This window comes from Pleurodeles waltl, chromosome 4_1 (assembly GCF_031143425.1).
Source record: "Pleurodeles waltl isolate 20211129_DDA chromosome 4_1, aPleWal1.hap1.20221129, whole genome shotgun sequence".
NCBI classification, from domain to species: Eukaryota; Metazoa; Chordata; class Amphibia; order Caudata; family Salamandridae; genus Pleurodeles; species Pleurodeles waltl.
The window spans coordinates 792,669,972-792,684,687 of record NC_090442.1 but is presented as its reverse complement, the minus strand read 5'-3'; positions in this window follow the sequence as shown (position 1 = coordinate 792,684,687).

Genomic DNA, 14,716 nt, shown 5'->3' with positions numbered 1-14,716 from the left:
CTCTTTAGAGGATGTCAGACAAGCCATGTTATACATAAGATCCGGTAAAGTAGTAGCAGATGATGCTATTCATCTTCAATTCGATAAAACAGTCATAATTCAGCTAGCTGCCATTGTCATGCAAAACATTCATGGCATCAATGAGGGCCTTGGTGTAACAGTTACAAGAAACTACATTAATAACGCAATAAAAAAAAAAAATGAAGGCCGAGGATGAGGGAAAATTACATCATCCCATATCACTAATTAATGCAGATGCCAAAACCCTTTGATTTGTTTTTGAAATACATGTATTAACATAGCAACATGGCTTTATACTTTGATTTGAAACTAATATTTATACAAATACTGCAATTTCACTACTTGACCCTGCCAAAACTATGCACAAATGGGCCGTTAGGATCCTTCTTGATAGTGAGAATGCATTTGATAGAGCTTATAGGCCTTTTTTATGGAGCACTATGAGAATCATGGGGTTCACTGAACTATTTATTGATCAAATCCAGATGCTACACAAAAGTCCTGTTGACAGGGTTGTACATACTGGCAGATCTGTTAAATTCTAAATTAATCGAGGTAGGAGTGAGGGATGCATCATATCAATGTCACTGTTTGCAATGTACCTAGTCCCCTATCTGCATCAAATAATAAGTAACATACATGTCACTCTTGCAGAGATCAACAGAGTTGAGGTAAAAATCAAAGCCAATGCCGATGATGTGGCTGTGTATTCCCTAACGTTATTCACACCATTACCCATATTGAAACAGTTGCATTATGCTTTGGAGAAGTACTAAATATCCACCCTAAATTTTCGTATCAGAGTATAGAAGTTCTATTTTTAATTGTTATTTAAATACAAGATGGATGGGGCTGACCGCATTACTGCTTTTTTTATTTTTTTTATTTTTTTATTGTTTCTTAATCTCATCGCAGATAATATTCGATGACTACCTAACGATATGATTATTGTGAATATATGAAGTACAGTAAGGTTAGTGGAGTTTTTTCTCGCCCCACATTGCTTATGATAGAATTTTTCCTGGATGTTTTTTCGATTATACTGGTAAACCTCTAAGTAACATTACTTTTACACAAATCGGGGTCCCTTTCTTACTTTAGTCACATGGATTACCCTCAATTATAGTGTCTACAGTGATGTGCACTGAGTTTGAAAATGAATTTTGGGCACTCTGATCTTCAGACATGTTTGGTCACGTTTTTAGACCTTAATTTTGATCACGGATCGAGATGTTTCTTATTGGATTTAAGGTTATTATTAATTGGGTTGTTTTGTTAGCTTGTGTTTTCCTTTTCTGTTTTAATGATTATCACACTAGTCACAATAGAGCATGCATTTGCATAATCGCACTATTGTCACATTTTGAATTTTGGTCCAATATTCTGCTTCTATCCTTTATTCCACAACATATATATAGATACTACTTTATTTTATTTCAGCCCTGATGAAGTCCTTAATGAGAGATACTTCTCAGAGGATGAAACACGTGTTGGCTGTTCTTATGGAGGATATCTGAACATTATAAATAGGCTGTTCCTTTGGAGGATTTCTGAACAGTACTAATAAAACTTGGACCTTGATACAAACACAAGTTTGGTTGATAATTTACGAAGAAGACTGGATATACGTACAACGTCTAACTCTGTTTTTATACCACGAGTGCTACGACTTTTGTTTGTATGTTTTTGTGTTTCTCTGGAAACATTGGAGGATTGAGGGAGATCCTCCTGTCAGAAGCACCGTGCCATGAACTAAATGTGTGATTTATTCTATGGACTTTCTGTGAGCGCCCATATCCTATGAGTATCTTCCTCATTATCACTTTTTGAAGTACTATGGTATAAACTGGCTAACAATCTCTGATTATTGTGAATTACGAGTCAGAGAAGTCGAATAATTGAGCAACTGATACTGCAACCTCTTTAGGAGTCAAAATGTGTAGCTGGGTTGGCCACATATTTTGGCTAATCTATGAGTATGTGTTAAACAATATGGGGGTTATTACAACATTGGCGGTAAAAACCGCATACCGCCGTACAGAAGACAGCCAACAAACCGCCGCGGAATTCCGTCACGGTCATTATGACTCAAAGGCCGGAATCTGGCAAAATCTAAACACCCCTCACAAGTCCACCACACCAAAGGTCAGTGATAAACTGGCAATAACAAATCCTCCACTGTCACGCCAACAGGAATACGCCCACACTATCACTACCCACAAATCCACGTGGTGGTCTTTCAACCACGGTATTCCATTGGCGGGATACACCGCCGCGCTCAAAATACACACACGTATACAAAACACATCCACATTGGACAATTCGAAATACACACACCTGATACACACACCACTCCCGCACACCCAATACAATATAAAACACACACCCACATCACCCACAAACCCTTACGACCATAATTGTGACTGAAGGCCACAGAGAGACACCGCCACTTACAAACGAGAATCCACAGGCACTCAACACCATCACCCACATACCATCCATGCACCTCACACAACACACCTCTAAAATTACCCTACACATCACAACACACACCACCCCACATATCACACACACCACCCCATGGCATAGCAAAGACACCCCCAGGTTCTCTGAGGAGGAGCTCAGGGTCATGGTGGAGGAAATCATCCGGGTAGAGCCACAGCTATTCGGATGACAGGTGCAGCACACCTCCATAGCTAGGAAGATGGAGCTATGGCGATGAATCGTGGACAGGGTCAACGCAATGGGACAACACCCAAAGAATAGGGATGACATCAAGAAGAGGTGGAATGACCTACGGGGGAAGGTGCGTTCCGTCGTCTCAAGACACCACATCGCGGTACAGAGGACTGGCGGCGGACCCCCACCTCCTCCCCCACAACTAACAACATGGGAGGAGCAGGTCTTGGCTATTCTGCATCCTGAGGGCCTCGCATGAGTAGCTGGAAGAATGGACTCTGGCAAGTCAGATCTTTACTATTACATCCCACACCCTACCTGCATGCCATCACATACCCCCACCCTCGTCCTCACCCCCATCACTCCTACTCCTCACACATGTCCCAATATCACAAACCACCCATCCCAACACCAAGCCCTGCATGTAACACCAAAGCATGGACACCCATCACCAATGCTTGTCCACTGCACATACCCATACACCCCCTAAACCATCATCACACAAGGTCATACACAGGAATGCAAGCACTGGGGTACACGGTCACCCACACATTGCACACCATGGCACATACAGTTGCAATAATCATGCCTTTACACCCCTGCAGGACCCCTACCCAACGTCACCGGACAGGAGGGTCCAGACATGTCCACTCCACCCACAGAAGAGGCCCACAGTGATGACAGCAGCTCTGTCCAAACGGATCCAGATGACCAGCCCGGCCCTACTGGGACCTCGGGACAGTCGGTTCCACTCACACTGGCACAGGCCACTACAGAGCTTGCCCCCTCTGGAAACACCAGCACAGCACCCACCCAGCGGGCCCATACCTCTGTCCGTAGGACAAGTCAAGCAACAGTGTGTCCACCACTACAGGGAACCCAGGATAACCCACCACCCCAACAACAGCAGGGACCTGGGGGCAGTGGTAGTGGGCACACGGTTCAGGGGGCAGAGGCCCAGGAACACAGGGGAACTGGGAGGTCTGCTGTGCAACAGGGGGAGGACAGGCCCAGGGAACCCACTCTCCACGAGGTCCTCTCCAAAATCATGGGAGCCTACCACCATTCCCAGGAGACAATGGCAACGGTACTTGGCCAAGTTTCAGAAGACCCATCGGCTGCAGAAGGAACAGTATTTGGGGTTCAGGGAGGAACTCAGATCCATCAATTCCACCCTGGGCACCATTGTAGGGGTGCTGAAGGAACTCCTCAACACCAGGAGGGACACTGTGGCACAACAAGGGGCCCCTGACACTAGCCTGGACTATGAACTGCCCACCACCTCCGCCTGCGCTAGTGGACAGCAGGCACCGCCACAGGACCACAACACCAGCACCCCACCCCCTGCAGATGGAGAGCCACCCCACAAGCTGTCCCTGAGATCCAGGACAAAGACAGAGAACAATGCCAAGACCCCTGCCAAGAAATGAGACCACCCTGATTGTCATTCTTTTGTCCCACCTTGTCACCCTGTCCATCCTTAAACTGCCCCAGCTCCACTTCCTACGCCCCTTTGGACAATGCACCTGTGAGACTAATAGACTGGACTCTGCCATGGACATTCCTCCACCATCACCCCTCACCATGTTACAACCCCCTCCAATATTGAGCACTTAAATAAACACCCTTAAAGCACAAAACAATCAGGAGTCTGTCTGTGATTTTGAAATAGTGTATTAGCAATTACAGTGGCAAAATGCTCTTTCAAATTTAATGTCAGCATACCTATGTCACACAGCTCTAGTCCATGAGGAAAAAAAGCAGTTGTCACACAGTGGGACCCACATCTGTGAAATCGTAAGGGAAAGTGACAACTCATTGACCATACACTGGGTGAAAATGACAGACAGTAGAGAGGTAGTGGATTAAAATTAGATGTAGCAGGCAGTGCTGTCTTCTTACCTGTGTCTCACTGGAAGTATTGCATGATCATCGTGTTCCTGTTGTCGATGTCCTCTTCTTCTGCTTCCTCGTCTTCACTGTTCACAGGGTCCACAGCTGCCACAACACCTCCATCTGGACCATCCTCCTGCAGAAAAGGCACCTGCCGTCGCAAAACCAAGTTGTGAAGCATACAGCAGGTCACGATGATCTGGCACACCTTCTTTGGTGAGTAGAATAGGGAACCACCTGTCATATTGAGGCACCGGAACCTGGCCTTTAGGAGGCCTAAGGTCCGCTCTATAATCCTCCTAGTTCGCCCGTGGGCCTCGTTGTAGCGTTCCTCTGCCCTTGTCCTGGGATTCCTCACTGGGGTCAGTAGCCATGAGAGGTTGGGGCAACCAGAGTCACCGGCAAATGGTGAGGGACAACTGTTAGACACACACTGACTCATAGGGACATCCACAGACCCAGACAACTATTCCCACTGATTTGGGTCTAGGTGCTCACCTAATAGCCACACCCGGTGCCTCTGGAGTTGCCCCATCACATAAGGGATGCTGCTATTCTGCAGGATGTAAGCGTCATGCACTGAGCCAGGGAATTTGGCATTAACATGGGAGATGTACTGGTCTGCCAAACACACCATCTGCACATTCATCGAATGGTAACTCTTCCGGTTTCTGTACACCTGTTCACTCCTGCGTGGGGGTACCAAGACCACATGTGTCCCATCAATGGCACCTATGATGTTGGGGATATGTCCCAGGGCATAGAAGTCACCTTTCACAGTAGGCAAATCCTCCACCTGAGGGAAAACGATGTAGCTCCGCATGTGTTTTAGCAGGGCAGACAACACTCTGGACAACACGTTGGAAAACATAGGCTGGGACATCCCTGATGCTATGGCTACTGTTGTTTGAAAAGACCCACTTGCTAGGAAATGGAGTACTGACAGCACCTGCACTTGAGGGGGGATTCCTGTGGGATGGCGGATAGCTGACATCAGGTCTGGCTCAAACTGGGCACACAGTTCTGGATTGTGGCATGATCAAGCCTGTAGGTGATGATCACACGTCTTTCCTCCATTGTCGATAGGTCCACCAGTGGTCTGTACACCGGAGGATGCCGCCATCACCTCACATGGCCCAGTGGACGGTGTCTATGGAGGAGAACAGCGAGCAGAGAGTCAACCAACTCTGAGGTACGTAAACACAGCTTACTCTGAAAATATTCATAAATCTAAATTTGCCTGTATGAGTGGTTAGGCAAGGCCTAGGTATGTGTGACGCAGTCAAAAATAATGCCATGTGGGCCCCTGAAATGGCAGGTGCCTGACCTGTAAAGTGGGACAGGGGAATATGAGGTAACTGCTCTGGCGTTGTACACCGTCGCAGTAGGCGGTCAAAGACCGTGGCGCCATTCTGCATTGGTTAACATTGGGCCCTATGAGTTCTAGGAGCCAATGACGATGTACGCCGGCGGTGACGGTACGCACCGCTGCAGACGTGACAGCCATTTTCTCTCTATTTAATCACTCAACACCTGATCTTCGACAGGAGAGGACCTACACTGCAAGTGCTGCTGTGACCTCAGTCTGGAAGAGGCAATGGCTCGTGTGTCTGGGGAAAGGGCCCCTGCCTTCACTTCGGAGGAGTTGGAGAAACTCGTGGATGGGTCCTCCCCCAGTACACGCTACTCTACGGTCCTCCCGACAAACAGGTAAGTACACTGTGAGCATGCTATATGTGTGGAGTGGGGTGGATGAAAGATGGGGGGTGAGAATGAGGCGTGCATGAAACGACGGTGAGTGCATGTGCGTCATGGGAAGGGTAGGGATGCGGGCCAATGACTGTGGCGGTGCAGTTGGTAATTACTTCTCTTTTCCCCTGTACAATTCCTGTAGGTCAGTGCCCACCAGAAGAAGGACATCTGGCGTGCCATCGCCAAGGAAGTCCGGACCCTGGGGGTCTACCACAGACGGAGCACCCACTGCCGGAAAAGATGGGAGGACATTCGCCGCTGGAGCAAGAAGACGGCGGAGGCCCAGCTGGGGATGGCCTCCCAATGTGGGAGGGGTGCCCGTCGCACCATGACCCCCCTGATGTTAAGGATCCTGGTGGTGGCCTATCCGGAGTTGGAAGGGCGCTTGAGGGCATCACAGCACACACAAGGGGGTGAGTACACTCTCATTCTGCTGATTCAGTGTGCATTTTAGGTGTCTGGGTGGGGGAGGTGGGCTGTGGGTTCCCCTAGGCCAGGGTGAGTTTGGTAGTTAAGTTTCGTACTTTAGGCAGGCCCTGTGGCACCCCACCCCACCTGTGTACAGTGCCAACTACACCTAGTCCGGCTCCTGTGACATCCATGTGTGCAGAAATCGGCCACAGTCTTGTAAGCCATGTCCCAGGGATTGAATAGTGGACCCCAAGTGCGCGGCGTAGTGCCGGGGGCTTCTGTGTCTGTCGTGTCCGCCAACGGTAGCTGTATTGAATGCACTGAACATGTCTTTCTTCTGTCTTCCCCTCCCCCACTTTTGGTGGTCTCCCTGTACTTGTGTGCATTAGCATCATCAGGCAGAGGAGCAGTGGCACCGGAGCAGGAGGGAGCTGCATTCCACATGGCCCTGGAGGGCGAGACTACGGACTCCGAATTCACCAGTGGGACGGAGGGCGAGGGGAGCTCCACGGCGGGGACAGGAGCTGACACCAGCGAGACGGACTCCTTCTCTGATGGGAGCTCTCTTGCGGTGGTGGCCCCATCTGTGCCCCCCGCATGTACAGGTACAGCCGCCACCCTCCTACCAGCACCGCTCTCCCAGCAGCCCCTCAGTCTTTGCCCAGTGCCCGCTCACCCAGGAGGGTAGGCATTACCTGCGCCCTAGGCACCTCAGGCCCTGCCCCACCCCTGCTGCCCTCAGTGAGGATGCCATTGACCTCCTCAGGTCTCTCACTGTTGGGCAGTCTACCATTTTGATTGCCATCCAGGGTGTAGAGAGGCAGTTGTAACAAACCATTGCATTCCTGGAAGGCATTCACTCTGGTCAGGCAGCCCTTCAGTAAACTTTTCAAACTCTGGCCTCAGCACTGATGGTAGCCATTGTCCCTGTCTCTAGCCTCCCCCCTCCAACTTCCTCCACCCAGACCCACACCCCTGTACCTCAGCCTATCCCAAGCACACCATCAGACCAGCATGCACACACCTCAACACACAAGGGAAGCTCTGGCAAACATAAGCACCACACATCCCACAAGCACTCATGCAAGCATCACACACATGCAGACACACCAACATCCACTGCCTCCACTCTGTCCCCCTCCTCCTCGTCTCCCTCCTCCCTCCCAGTCCCGTCTCCACTCACACCTGCATGCACTACATCCTCAGCCACTACGTCCATCACCAGCACACCCACCACCACACCCCGCTCTCGTGCACTCACCACCCCCACTACCATTCACACATCCCCTGTATCCTCTCCCAGTGTGTCTGTGAGGCCACCTCCCAAGCTACACAAATGCAGCCACACACCCACCCAACAGCCATGCACCTCACAACAGCCTCCAGCCCATGCACCTTCATCCAAAGTCACCAAACTGACACCGCCTACGACCACTACCTCTTCCTCCACTCCCAAACCCCCCCCAGCTACCCGTCCCAGTGTTCCTAAGAAACTTTTCCTGTCCAGCCTTGACCTCTTTCCCCTTGCCTTCCCCATCCCATCAGTCTCCTAGGGCCCGACTCTCCAGGTCCCAACCTAGCACCTCAGCCACAACATAGGCAGGACCAGTGGTGCCAGTAGTCACCGGATTATGGAGTACACCAGGCAGCAGGGCAGGCAGTGTGGCAAGGAGCCAGAGCACGGACAGTCCCCCACCTGTCAAGCATAAAAAGGTTGGACAGTGCCCGGTGGGAGAGGGAAAAAAAAACAGCCACCAAACCCACTCCCAGGGGTCCAGTTGGGAGTGTGGAGACGGCTGCGACACCATCCAAGGGGGGAAAGGGGCACAGTAAAAGTGGCAAGTCTGGGAAGATCAGCACGGCGGACAAGACCGCCAGCAGCCCCGCTGCCCAGGAAGCGACCGCCAGCAGCAGCCCCGCAGCCACAGACAGGACCGCCAGCAGTCCCGCTGCCCAGGAAACGACCGCCAGCAGCAGCCCTGCTGCCACAGACAGGACCGCCAGCAGCCCCGCTGCCCAGGAAGCAACCGCCAGCAGCAGCCCCGCTGCCACAGACAGGACCGCCAGCAGCCCCACTGCCCAGGAAGCGACTGCCAGCAGCAGCCCCGCAGCCACAGACAGGACTGCCAGCAGCTGAACTACTGCCCAGGACACCACCGCCAGCAGCCCCGTAGGCCGCAGGCCGTGGTCGGTTGTAATTCTGTGGGCGGTACATTGTCCTCCGCCTGTCTGTTGGCGGTTACCGCCACGGTGTTCGTTTGTACCGCTGTGGCGATCGGAGTGTTAAAGTCGCTGTCTATGTTGGCGGTTTCCGCCACGGTCATAATTCCATTTTTTTTACCGCCGGCCTGTTGGCGGTTTTACCGCTGCTTTAACACCGACCGCAAGGGTTGTAATGACCACCTATATATCTCAAATGCAAAGCTGGCACCATTTGCCAATTAATTCCTATTGGGCGATGTAATATTGTGAAAAATGTTTCTTTATTTGTTCTGAGAAATTCCTCTCCTTGACCCCTGTTTTTTCTTTAGATGGCTAGACTCAGCCATCACAAGTTTTATATGGGTACACCAAGAGCGAGAAGATCTATTCAACTAAATAATTTACCACAGGAAAGGGAGCTTGAGCTTCAACCGAACTGAAACATTACTATTGGGCAGCTTTGGGACACCATACTTGCTGCCTCTCAATGAAAAATGGTGATGAGAGTATTGCACGTGTATCAGTTGCCCTTTGGCTCAGACACTAATGGCTATTTCTGTAGTCACACAGACCCTAAGGATTACGTATGGGTGAGATTTAACACAATTCAAATTTGGTGTTTCTGAGGTAGAATGTACAAGATCTCAGATATGAACCCATAAACTCCACTTTGGAGTCACTTTTCTTTCCCTACTGAGTTTCATGATTCTGCGTCTTTTGTAAGGTTTAGAAATGGGCTAACGACTATTGCCCAACTCTTTCAAGACGATGTGTTTCACACATTTTTTATCTTGAAAAGCAGTTTGGCTTGCTCCAACATAGCTTTTTTCAAATACCCACAGATATGTGGTTATGTCAGCCAAAGAAGAAACCTAAATATATGTTTGGTAGATTGGACTTGTTAGAATTAATGTATGCAGGCAAAACTAGAACTTCCATTGTATTCCATTCATGAAGAAATGGATGTCGTAGGTGATACCTGGACCCCTAAAATTGGGATGACTATTCTCTCAAATGAAAATTAACAATCCATATGTAGGTCCCACCAGACGTTTATTTCTGCCAGATTGAAATCACAGCAGTTTGAAACTGTGGCTATGTTACATTATGTCAAACAAGCTATTTAAACACATTATTAGAGCAAATTCCAGATGTCCTAGGTGTTGGCTTGATAATTAATTTTGCTGTGGGGCATATGATTGCAAGTTATCCTATGCTTTGTGATTACTCGACTGCAATAGCTAGATGCCTGTCCTATGGACTTAGGGCCTCTTTGCGAATTTGGCGGTCTAAATTACCAGACAGCCAAAGCCACAGGGAGGAGGCAGCTGTCATACGGGCTGCTTTCCCCCAGTCGTATTACGATGTTACTGCCAAGCTGACCGGTGGGAACATCGTATTATGACATTTGTGCAGGTCAGCCCGACGGGAACAGTGCAACGGTATTGGTCTCAGCTCCCTTAAGGGAGACGAAGCCAATACCGTAGCACACAGCACAAAGCAGAAGGTGCACATTCCGAGGGTGCTTACAGTGGGTCCCCTATCACAGCCTTTCCATGGTGGATGAACCGCCATGGAAAGGCTGGCAGAAAGGGGACACTTGCTCAGCACAGAAGTGCTTAGCTCAGCACCGTTGGGGCCGAGCACGAGTCCGACTGCCGTCAGCCAGTTGGGAACCAAGTTCCTGAGGGGACGGGGGTCCGACCACCAGAGTTGTAATGTGGCATTTGGACCACCTGGAGTGCAACTGTCCAACTGCCACCACGGCATTAACGGTACTCGGACCTTCAATGTCATAATGAGGCCATTCATATTGATGTTGAACTCACTGTGTGCATTATAAGGTTGGGCATAAAACTGAATGTGCCTTATCAGAGGGCATCTATCGGATTTTTAGCAACAGTAATTTACAGATTGTGTAAAGCTATGGAGTGGATAAAACCAACTCCCATCCTCAATGGACAACTGGTAGACCCTCATGTTACATAAATATGAAAATGTGTGAACTATTCTTAAGATCAAAGGTTAAAAGGGACAAATGAGGTTTAGACATGGATAATGCATTTCAGCAGCCTACTATTGTTGTGTCTTTTATTCTTTAATTATCTCTATAAAGCAGCTGTTGTGGTGTATTTCTATTGGTACTCATTGGGAAGTATATTTTTACTTATTTAAGATGGCTGTCAACCTACTCACCTACTCACTGACAACAAAACGCCTTTATGTGGATCTTCATATGGGTAACAGTAATGCAGCTACTTCCGAGAAGGTGGTCTTTAGGGGTACTGATTGTGTTTGTCATGACCCAACCCCAAATCACCTGGATACATTGTAAGTTCAAGTTGTTCCTTCTGCTCATGTATTTCATAACCGTACATATGCTCCTTTAATTCCCCTTCAAGGAGAACCTAAAGGTGATCTCACTAAGTGGCTCAGTCACCCAGTTAACCGCAAAGAAATTGAGAACTATCTATGTAAACTTAAAGCCAATATAATTTTATGGAAAGAAACCAAGATTGTCCCCAAAGAAATGACTTCATTTGGGAGTAACTGGATTAGTGAAAGTCTATGTTCTCTCACCACAAATAAGAAACAAGCATTTGCGATGCAATAGGTCTCGCATTTTCTTGAGTTAGAACTATTAGCATTGTAAATTCATAACTGGACTTTTCTTGCCACATAAATTGGTCAGCCCTGCCTCATAATTTCGTCTTTTCCTGCCATATAATTCCAGTGGCCCTGCCTAGAACTAAAGCACTTCCATTTACCTTCTTCCTCTATCTTAAAACATATACAATAATCATATAAACCTTTATAAGGAATACATTTTTGGCAGTAGACTGTAATGCTCAAAACACCATCAGAAATTCCATCTGGGATGGATTGGAGGGTGAAAGGAAAGAGGGAATTGAGAGTAAGGATGGAGAGGACAAGTGGCATGGTAACGTTGTTATAGTCCCTGGAGTAAGAAAATAAAATGGTTGACTGCAGTTTTGGTAGGAAAATACATTAGTTATTAGAGTTGAGTGAGATCCGTAGGACTCTGCACCTGGGTGCAACTGCACCTGTTGCTCCATTGATAACTTGGCCTCAGGAGGGAAAGTGGATGGGGCAGAAAAAGAGAAGCAAAATGAATACAATAGATAAAAGGAAAAAAAGAGAAGGGTTCACAAAGAAATAAAAAAAAGAATGGAATGGAATGAGGCAATGAAAACACAACTAAGAGAAGCAATAGAGCAAACATAAGACAAAATAAAAAAGGGAAAGAAGCTAGCGAATGATAGACAAAGAGGAAAAGAGAAAGAAATGTGGAAAGAAAGAGAAAAATGAACATTAGAGAAAAAAGAGAGTTGGTGAGAGAAACAAGCAGCGAAAGAACCAGGGTATGTATGTACTGACTCATTTCCCTCAGACACAGAATGAGAAAACCACTTTGACACCTGGGGTCCCAAAAAGTAACTTGTGGCTTCCACACACAGATGGGAAAAATAGGTTTTTATACTAAAACGTGCATTAACAGATAAAGATAAGAAAAACACCAGAGAAATGAAGGACAAAAGATCTAAAAAAAAAGTGAAAGGACACATACTTAGCCAAAGGAAAGAGCAAATAAAAAAGATAAAGAAAGAATGAAAGGAAGTAAAAAAATTGTGAAAGAAAGAACACCTGATCAAGAAAAAAGAGGGGAATGAAAGAAGGAAAGAAATAGCTATGTTTTTGAAAGTTTCAAAGAGGAGGCAGCAAGATGAAGAGGGAAATAAAAAAAAGGAGAGAGTATTATAAAACAGCTGAAAGAAATATTTAAACTGTTAATGTGTGGGCTTTAAGATCTGGAAAGAGAAATGTCGGGGAGAAAGAAAACATTGAGATTAAACAGAGTAAAGGAAAGAATGGAGTGAGATTGGTGAAACAGACCCTCCCAAATAAAGATGGCAGCTAAGAATAGATTTTATTGGCTCCCACACATCATCAAATAGATTTCAGTGTGTGGCACAGCAGGGGGCGCTGCAGAACAGTAGGAAGTGCATTAGCAGAGTTGTATGTGAACTCCAGTGCAACAATATTGGAGCACTTCAAGTCAGGCTAGGGGGTATAGACAGAGCTGTGTCCTGGCCCAGTGCTGGAATAACAAAGGCAGCGGGTCAGGAATGAGAAACGGAGCACTGTGTAATTCCTGGTATTGGAATAATGGGGTGCTGCACGTTAGGGTTGAGGTGCACTGAAAGAGTTGTATGTGGGCTGCAGTACTGGAATGGCAATGGGCACACAAGGTTAGATGTGAGGTATATTAATGGAGCTATCTGTGGAACCTAGTATTGGCCTGCCAGTGTTGCTGAGTGTGAGCATGGATGTGCCCTGGTGAAGCTGCTAGCAGACCCCAGCATTAGAGTCTCTTTGCCTCTGAACCAAAGAAGCAAGGAGTCCTAAAGGGTGTGTGAGTGAGCCCCAGTACCGAGAAGAAACGTACACTGAATAAAATTGATGGATTCTGGTGGAGCTGTGGTGGTTCCCATCAACAGTGGCATTGGATGTTAGACTTCAGGTTGCACTGGCTGAGCTGTGTTCTACTTTTTTGGGTCCAGTATTGGCGTGGCAGTGGGATTGAATATTAGAATCGAGCTGCTGCAATGGAAGTGTATGCGAGCAGGGATCCAGTATGGGTAAGGAAGTGACCTCACCGAGGTAGAACTGAGAAGCACTGATGAAACTGTGTGCGAGCTCCCCGTACTCGAACAGTAGTGTGTACTGACTGTAAAAACGGAGGTGCTCTGGCAGACAGTGTGTGTGGTGGTTCTGGCACTGGTACAGCTGAGGGCTTGGAGTGTGCGAACTGAGGTGAACTGATGGAGCTTTGCCTGAGGTCCCAGTACTGGAACAGCAGAGTGCACTGACTGTAAGAACTGAGGTGCTCTGGCAGGCAGCATGTGTGGGGTTCTGACACTGGCAGAGCAGAGGGCTTGGAGTGTATGAACGGAGGTGCACTGATGGAGCTGTACCCCCGAGGTCCCAGTGCTGGAACAGAGGAGTGTACTGACTGTAAGAACTGAGGTGTTCTGGGAGGCATTGTGTGGGGTTCTGGCACATCTGATGGCTTGGAGTGTGTGAACTGAGGTCTACTGATGGTGCAGCGAATGGGATCCCAGTATGGAGCAGAAGTGAGCACTGTCTCTAAGAATTGCAGAACCCTGGTAGAACTGGGTGAGGGATCCTGGTGTTGGAGTAGATGTGGGCACTGTCTTTAAGAGTTGAGATGCCTTGGTGGAGCTGTGTGTGGTGTCTCGGCACTGGAACAGTATTGGGCACTGAGTGCTTGGAAGGAGGTGCTCTTGCTGAGCTGCATGTGGGTAGCAGAGCTGAAAGAGCAGAGATGCCATACAAAGGTTTCCTATGTGACATCAGCTTACATTTGGGGACGGGCGTCTGGTGAGGGAACATTCCTTTATGTGTGGTAAATTGCCTAGATTTAAGATGGCAATCTAGCACAAGGCCGGGTGCGCGAAAGAGGGGAACCCTTAGAGCTTTCTGTTGGGAAAAAAAGTGGGGGGTAGTGGGTTAATTTGCAGCACCGCTGAATTGCTTAATTAGGAAAGGTCAGACATATCTGACTAAGAAAACAGGAAATGTCAAGCAGTCACAGTTTATTCCAAAGTTCATGAAAACAATTTGTGGTGTGCAGATAACACTGGTAATTTTGTTGCAGACCCTAACATAAGAAAACCTGGGCATCTGGGCTGTAAGCAATAACAGTTGATCCTCT